Genomic DNA, 8,575 nt, shown 5'->3' with positions numbered 1-8,575 from the left:
ATGGAGGTTCCCAGGCTAGGGGTCCAATCGGAGCTGTAGCCACCGTCCTACGCCAGAGCCACAGCAACGCGGGATCCGAGCCGAGTCTGCAACCTACACCACAGCTCACGGCAACGCCGGATCGTTAACCCACTGAGCGAGGGCAGGGACCGAACCCGCAACCTCATGGTTCCTAGTCGGGAACTCTGGCTTGGGGAATATTGTCTGACAGAATTCAGCGCTTACTCATCACTCGGGGGATGAGTAACACACTTAACAGTGCGGAGTTGGAACCCCTGCGAAACAGCTTCCCTAAGCATTGGACAGGATTTCGTCAGAGAACACGATGATGCTCGCGTCTTTCCCACTTCAGCCAGTCTGCTCATCTGTGCCTTCATTCAGTCTTCGAGTGCCTACCGCATATCAGCCCTGGGAAGCAGACTGAATATGCGACAGCCCCTGAGCCTCCCGAGGCGAACGGGGAGGGACAAGCACGTAGAGCGTCTCAGTGAGGGTCAATACACGTAGGACGAAGTCAGGGAAACCCTGCCTTCATCTGGGGGGTCTTTGAAAGGAACAGGCTAATGGAGAGGAAATCTTTCAACTTTTCTTTTTGTCCTTTGTCTTTTGAGGGCCGCACCCGAGGCACATGGAGGTTGCCAGGCTAGGGGTCTATAACGGGAACTACACCACAGCCCCAGCACCACCAGATCCAGCCCTGTCTGCGACCCACGCCACAGCCCGCGGCCACACTGGATCCTTAACCCAGCGAGCAAGGCCAGGGATCAAACCTGCGTCCTCATGGTTCCTAGTCGGAACCTCATGGTTCCGTGGCGTGGCGGGAACACCTTTAAACATTTTTCATTTAATTTTTAAATTCAACGAGAGTTGATGTACAACGTTGAGTTAATTTCTGTGGCAGGGCGACTTGTTCTGCATGTGTACACATTCTGTCTCTGAAACCTTCCTTTCCACTATGGTATTTCTCCCAGGAGCCTGGACACAGTTCCCTGTGCTGTAGAGTTAGGACCTCACCGTCTTACCCGTTCTCATCGGAATAGTCTGCATCTACCACCCCGCTCTCCCAGTCCACCCCCCCCAGCTCACCTCCTCCTTGGCGGCCACAGGTCTGTTCTCTGTAGGAGAGGAAAGTGCTGAACAGAAATGAAATGAACAGAATAACCTCTAAGGACAGCTCTTTGGGGTGGTAGGATATAATATCTCGAAATCAACTGGATGTCTAATTGGCCAAAGTAAGTTGTGAGAAAAGTGACCTCTTTATCCTGGAAGGGGCACGGACCTCTTTCAGATGAAGGCCCAGACGCTTTTCTCAGCCGCATCCTTGACTATCAGACCACCCACCAAGGGCAGTTGAAGGAGGAGGGGTGACACTCAGAGACCATTGGGCATCACGGAGGGACTGAGTCCCTGTGGCCAGCATCTTTCAACCAAGCGCATGGCAGGTGGGACACGCCGCGTTCTGCTGGCAGCAACCAACGCAGACCTCAGAAGGGGCAGTAGACAGTGGAGCTGACTATATCGTCAGGGGAGTTACCGTAGAACTGACTGAGAAAGCAATTTAACGTAATTAATAGTTCATAGCCCGTCATCTTCAAACTGTGCCTGCATCAAATGTCAACTTCCGCTCTAATTATCCTAATCAGCAACCTTCTTTCAATATAACCAGTATTTTCCTTATTTCAATATAATCCTGTTTTTCCAAATAAAACATTTTTGCCATGATTTTAAAAATAAAATGTATTTGATTTCTTGAAGAGGGAGCGCATTTACATAGTTCGAGCATCAGAAGCAGAGAAAGATGTATGGCGATGTCTCCTTTCCAGCCCTGTCGTCCACCTGCCAGGTTCCTATGCCCCTAAAACAAATAGCAGACACGATTATTTTCTCAGTTACCTTCCAGAGTTTTAAAAATGTATATACAATGTGTGTGTGTAAATATATATGTATGTATTCACAGATTTTTTCTTTTACCCCAATAGTACACTATTTGGCACCCTTTTATCTCCACTTAAAAATAAATCTTAGAGGTTGTACTAGTCAGCTCTGGCTCCCATAACAAAATCCCAAACACTAGATGGCCTAAAGAACAAAAACTCATTTTCCCACAGTTCTGGAGACTGGAAACCCTGGGTTAGGGAGCCAGCACGGTCGGATTCTGGGGAGAGCGCTTTTCCTGGTTTGCAAACAGCTGTCTTCCCACCGCGTCCTCACGCAGCAGAGGGGGGCAGCAGGCGGCCAGTGTCTCCTGTTACAAGGGCAGTAACCCCACGAGGAGGCCAACAGTGAGCAGGACCTCATCTGACCCCAAGTATCTCCCAAAGGCCGCACTTCCAACGACCACCGCTGAGGGATTAGGGCTTCACCACAGGAACTTTGGAGGGACAGCAGCAATTCCGTCCACACGGAGATCGTCTCAGCAAAGGGGAAGAACCAAGCATAATGAAGAGAGAGAATGTGTCGCCACACATTCTCCTGGGCAACCTCACTGACAGTGAGACCACAGGCAGTGTGCGCCTCCAGCCGCGGGGACCTTGTTGCCGAAAGGAAGAAGAGGTGGGGGTGGGGAGAGACAGATGGAGGAAGGTGGCTAGAACAGGTCCTTAAAATACGGCTTACATCGGCTTCAGGGATAAGGGGGAGAGAGGAAGCACAGGCAGAATGCCGGCTTGGTGCCGAAAAGGCCAGGTCGGACAGTGACACTGTTGGGTAGATGGGGTGGGAGATGCTTGGGATGGGAGGAGCGTTTATTTAGCAGACACCCCGTGAGCGGGCTAGTGGCACCTGTGGGTTAACGGTATCAGCAGGCATTTACCAAAGACGCTGAAGTGGAGAGAACCCCGGGAGTTCTCTCACGGAGCCTCTGCGAAGCTGATGACACTGGGATGGGAGGGGCGGGAGGAGAAGGCGCAGGGCCGGCACAATGGAGCGCGCTCGCCTTCAGAGCTGGAAGGAAGACGACGCTCGCCAAAACACGAGTGGCCAGAGAGAAAGCAGGTAACCCGGGAAGTTTGCAGAAACCTCCAAAGGAGGGCACAGTCGGCTCTGTCACGTGCAAGGAGATAGACACGCGGCGACGCGGCCCCCGGAACAGGGCGTTGGCGGCACAAGGTCAGGTGTTGGGATGCTCAGCAATGGGTGGAGCAGGGAGAAAGCAGAGCAAAGAAATACTTCATACATACACTTTCCAGATGATTGTGGAACGAGGGAGAAAGCTGGGGTAGCGGTGACATACGATTCCGTTTCTGCCCCATTTCGGGGCCACCGTGCGCCCCACCCTCTGCGCCGCTGGCGTCTCAGGGAGCGGGGCTCGCGGGGAGCGGGGCGGGAAGAGCTGGAGATGCAGACGGAAGATGCAGTAAAGGATGGAGCTAGTTTGCCAGGGCTGCGAGGAGGGAAGAATTTAGCCTTGGAAAAGAAACAGCGAAACAAAGAGGGAAAAAACGAGTTGGTGAAAACACAAGAACGTTTTGAGGTAAAAATAGTTTAGAGGGATTCATGACTCAAGACCTGAAAGCAATCAAGGTAATCTTGAACTGGGGTCCCAACCGCCGGGAGAAGTGTGAAGCGAGTGGGGCAGTGATGAGGTTGGTGTAAGAAGACAAACCACGGACCCTGGTCTGTCACGAGCCGCCCAGATCTCTGACACTGGGCAGCGGGGAGTGGACGCTGACGTGCTGGAGCCAGGAGCAGGCAGTTCGGCACCAAATGACCTCAGCCAGGATGACGAGAGAAGTCCCTCCACTGCGAACTCAATGTATGAGCCTGCTTTGAGCTCCCACCCCAGCCCACTCCACAGCAAGCACACAGGGCAAGCTCACTGTTACAAAGACGCGTCCCCACAGGACGAGACATCCTGAGGTTTTTCAAACAGCAGTGATCACCACCAGCCATCCTCTTTAGAGGTTCTACTCTTTCTGTAATAGTTCCCAAGTGTTTATAACTTTCTCCATTAGAAGGTATGTACATTAAGAAATCAGTTTAAGTTTTTACCGCATGAGCTGACACACTGCGAGGTGAATGTACGATGAGCTTCCTTTCTCAGCTGCCAAGTCCACACGACTTGTCCGTGTTCGCTCAGGCCTTGCGGCATCTTAGCCAGACATCCTGAGAGTCCAGTCTTTTGGCTTTTGCAACCAACTCTACCATTTTTTTTAAAGTTTAATTTTATTGAGTGGAGTTGACTTACAAGGTTGTGTTAGTTCAGGTGCACGGCGCACTGAGACATTCACGACCCCCTTACCTCTTCTCAAAGAGAAAGGCCCCGGCACCTCTTTCCATGGGAAAAATTCTAGTGAAAAGGTGGCTGTGTGCTTTCAGCTGGACCAGTCACAATCCCCAATCTTCCTGCTTATGACTGGCCTGGATAGGAATATGTGACCAGAGTCGTCATGCTTGCTTTTCAGGCTGGGGCCAAAGGGGGAAAAATCTTTCTTAGCTGATAGAAAAGCTGCTAGGATGAAACAGACACCGCGGTAGCTGGCAGCCACATTTCCTCTGGCATGGAAAAAGCCATCAGCCAAGAGCACCAGACACACTAATTAGAACTAGAGTATGAGCCCTGAAAGTGTTTCTGCCACAGAACCCACACGTCCCCAGGCCCAGTTCCCTCCATTCTGTGTTTGGGTTATACCAGCCAGCAGGTTCTCCTTTTCATGCGGGCAAGACAGGATTCAGTCATTTGCAAACCAAAGTGGCCCAACTGGTACACAGAACAACTTATACTTACGATGTGTTCGATAAATATATACTGATTATATGGTTGCTTTGATGGTAATACTTTTTCTGTCCCTTTTGCTTCTGCACTTTCTTTGTGTCCTACGATTTCACTCTTCATAAGGCTTGATCAGATGCACTGCTCCAACTTTCCAGGAATACCTGGATGCCCTTAGCCACTCAAAGCTGGCCAAGGTCATTAATGTGCCTGTGTGTCGGTGTCTTAATTTGCAAAATACGGCCAAATAATAACAGCGGCTCTTGTTTAGCATCCGGTATATCCCGGGTACTGGCCTAAAGCCTACCATGTATCATTCTAATTCCTCCAGCACGTTTGTAACACACGCTCAGGGCTCCTCATTTTGTAGATGAAGGTGCCGAGATGCAATGAGTTTAAATGAGTTGGCCAAGGCCATGCAGCTTGTGTGACAGAATTCTGATTCACATCCAGGTGTGTCTGCGCCTGTGCTCTTTCCAATGTCCTAGGGGAAAAAGCTTATGTGTGGAATAAGATACTGCAGGTAAAACGGAAAATAGTTAAAAAAATAAAACTTCTCCGATTGACAAAAACAATGTGGAAGGGGGCCCAACGTTACCACGGAAGATTTCGGTTGAGGAGAGCCCTCTGACTATGTCGGTCACAGCATTCAGACACAGTAATTGAAAAAGTAAGGGCTGAATCTCACGTAAGCGAGACATTTTGTGAACAGAGAAAGTGCAGCCAAGCGTCTGTTCCATGTCTGAAGCCTCAGTAAAACTCAGAAGAACATAAGTAAGCGAGCTTCGCTAAGCTGGGGGAACCACACCTCATCTCTCATTTCCCCCGTGGAACCGCCAATACCCAGGCCCTGGCACTTCCTCTGGGGTCTTGCCGATGAAATGTGCTGGTAAAATATGAACATTTGACTTACTCTGGATGCTGACATCAGTTGTGTTTGGAAGGAGCAACCGCATAGTCACGCAGTCGTCTAGGCACCATTAAAACACAGACAAATGCAATTTTTGTGAAGTTTAACTAAAAGAAGGATAAGACCAAGTCTACATACTGAATCATATTTTGTAGTAAAACTCTTGCGTCCTTCAAGCTATAATTACTCTTTCAAACACCTTCAAGGAAATCACGTGATGAGCTCTCTTTTTTATGTCCATTTTCTTCAGGAGACTGTGAGTGCTTTGGGCACAAAAATTGCATCTTACTCATCTTTTTTTTTTCTTTTGACTCGTCTTATCTCTAGAATCCAGCATAGGTGAAATACGGCATAGGTTACATTGTAATTTTCATGGGTCCTGGGAACGTCAGCTTTCATACACGTCTTCTTCCATAAAAATATTAAAAAATTGTATTTTATTACCATGTCAGCATAAAGATGTCTATATTAGTAGTATATAGGTCAGCAGTCTCTTTGACCTAAAATTTTATTTTTTTCTTTGGATTTTAAAAGAAATGAAAATATTTGCACAGGTGCCTAAAAGCGCTGTGGGCTCCAGGGGCCCATGAGGCCTGTCACTCCTGATCGGTGTTAAATACAATTTTGCTAAATGAGTGAAATGAATAAGTGATTTTAAATCAACATCTAGCTGATGGTACTGGTTCTTGGAGCTTCTACTGTGGAGTAACTTTCAGCTTAAAATAGTTTTCAAAAAAACAACTAATTAATAAAATCATCACAAAGTACTAATATTCATTTAGTCTGAAGCTAACTGTCGAAACGTCCCACTGTACACACAACATGAAAACCCCAGAGCAGGGCGGAAGAGGCCTGTCAAAAATGGCGAAATAAATATTTTAAAACAATGTCGGAGGTTGCTATAGTTTTGAACAAATACAGCCCCCATCTTAAAGAGTGAAAACTAAATATTTTCTTTTTAAACTCTGACATTCCAAGAGAGCCACTTCACAGAGTAGATACTCGAAACCACGTGGGCTTCTCCTTGGAGCCGCACCGCCATTGACTGCAGTTCAGCTAAACGTGTGCCCGGAACGCTGGCCTCGCTGCCTTTCACAGCGTTGCTCTTGGAACTCAGCACTTCTCCACTGTTGCTTCCAGAGACATCGTTTTCAAATAGAAAAGGGATTGATGAAATCTTAGGTATGAATAACTGCTAATGCATATAACAAATTAAAATGCTGTCGTTCTATAAGAAAGGCCAACTGTGCTCTTTCTTCTCGTCATGCAAAGTCTAGTGTTGAATTTACAGAAAGAAAGGCCGAAATCGATTACTCAGTGCACAGTCTGGTAAAACTGATTTTCAAAATTCTATTTTGGGAGGCAACCAGACTGACTTAAAATGTAGAGTCGTATCTGAACAGTCTTTCCCCCTTCAAAGTGGATTGGGGAATCTTCAGAGTATGAGGCAGCACTTCGGTATTGCCTGGACAGTGTTGCGCTCAAATTAATATCGAGGTAATAATTCAGACGCACCTTCCAAAGAGGATAATATCATAGGTACATAAAGCAGTACTAGTATTTATGGGATGCATAGTTACCAGAACAGCTCTTTAAGGCTACCTCATAGAAGTGCATTAAAGCTGCCTAAATTAATTAACCGTTGATACTGAAATGGATTCAGCTAATGGATTCTGCCTCCCCAGAAAGTGCCCTCTTTTAACAGTTAAAAAAGAAAACAAAAACAAAAGCATGGTTTTCCTTCTCTTTTTCATCACATCTAAGCCACCTGACCAACGTGGGGTGGGGGGCGTGGGGGGTACCGCCTGGGCCAGCAGCAGGCGAGCCGGCCTGTGATCAGACACGCCTGCTTCTCCTCCCCCAGGCACAGGGGCCGTGGCAGCAGCTGTCGCATCCTGCCGCCCTTTGAGATGGGAAACCGCCCAGAGCGGCACCCTCACCTCTGAATTGCATCACCAAGCTGGCAGTCTTGCCAGATGCTTGCAAACGCCTGCTACATGGGAAGGTGCTGAGGGCTCTGAGGGGCCGGGCCTCAGGGAGGGGCGCCAGCAGCTCCGATGGGGCCACCTGCGCATCGCTTTGTTGTTCTGGGGATGAATCAGCACAGCGGCGGCGGCCACTCAAGGCCACGTGGTCCATCGCACGCCAGAGGCGGACCCGCATCCCGCGCACCGCTGAACCCACAGGGTCTTGTGCTGAGGCCGCTCGCCATCCCAAAGCACACGACCGGGAGCGTCAAAGACCTGGGTTGTGGGCTCGCAGATCACCGCTTTTCAGCGTCGCTTTCCGTCCCACGAGGCCCTTGTTTTCCCACGTTGTCCAGAGCGCGCGCTGCTCTGGTCCCCTCGCCCAGCGGCCTCAGCAGAGGCAGGAGGGCGGGAGCCGCGGCCGCAGCTCAGCTCGGCGCTCTGCGCGGGCAAAGGCGATGCTCCGGCCTGCTCGGCCCAACCAAGGCCTTTCCGTGGCACCGGGTTGCTCAAGGAAGGGCCTGTCTGGTGCCGGAGGGCACATGCGGACGCCTGAAACCGCGAGAACGCCACGGGTTTGAAGCGACCCCGAGCGGCCCTCGGCAAGGTCAAGGGTTTCCGGGGAAGGGAGAGAGGCCTTCGGGCCGAAGTCAGCAGCGGCATTTACCAGCCGAAAGTATAAACTGAAGTGAGTAATCAGAGCAGAGGGGTGAGCCAGTGTTGGGGCAAATGTGATTGTTGAGAATTCTCTGAATCAGCCTGGCAGGCAGCCTCACGGCGGGGACGTCCGGGCATCCTCCTAGAATCTGGCTGATGCAGGACAGGTCTCGCTGGACCTTAGCACCAGGCCTTTGCGGTGATCAGCCAGGGCCGAGGGACTGGGCGATTCAGGGGGGCGGGTACCCCGGGCAGGAAACTGCTCAGTACCTTCGGTATCATTCATTAACGTCTGTGACAACGTCAGGAGCCGTTCGCTTTGGGGCGATC

General features: G+C 50.0%; 1 long non-coding RNA gene across 1 annotated transcript; it reads right to left on the bottom strand.

Annotated features, from left to right (window-relative positions):
* Nucleotides 1-1,719: 1,719 nt before the first annotated feature.
* On the bottom strand, nt 1,720-6,038 carry LOC125128965 (uncharacterized). The gene is made up of 2 exons (XR_007135363.1): nt 3,180-6,038; nt 1,720-1,855 (listed from the first exon to the last, which is right to left on the bottom strand). It is a non-coding gene; the product is annotated as an uncharacterized LOC125128965 (long non-coding RNA).
* Nucleotides 6,039-8,575: the final 2,537 nt, after the last annotated feature.

This window comes from Phacochoerus africanus, chromosome 6, assembly GCF_016906955.1.
Source record: "Phacochoerus africanus isolate WHEZ1 chromosome 6, ROS_Pafr_v1, whole genome shotgun sequence".
NCBI lineage: Eukaryota > Metazoa > Chordata > Mammalia > Artiodactyla > Suidae > Phacochoerus > Phacochoerus africanus.
Note: the sequence above shows the minus strand (reverse complement) of the source record. Positions and strands in the feature narration are given on the sequence as shown.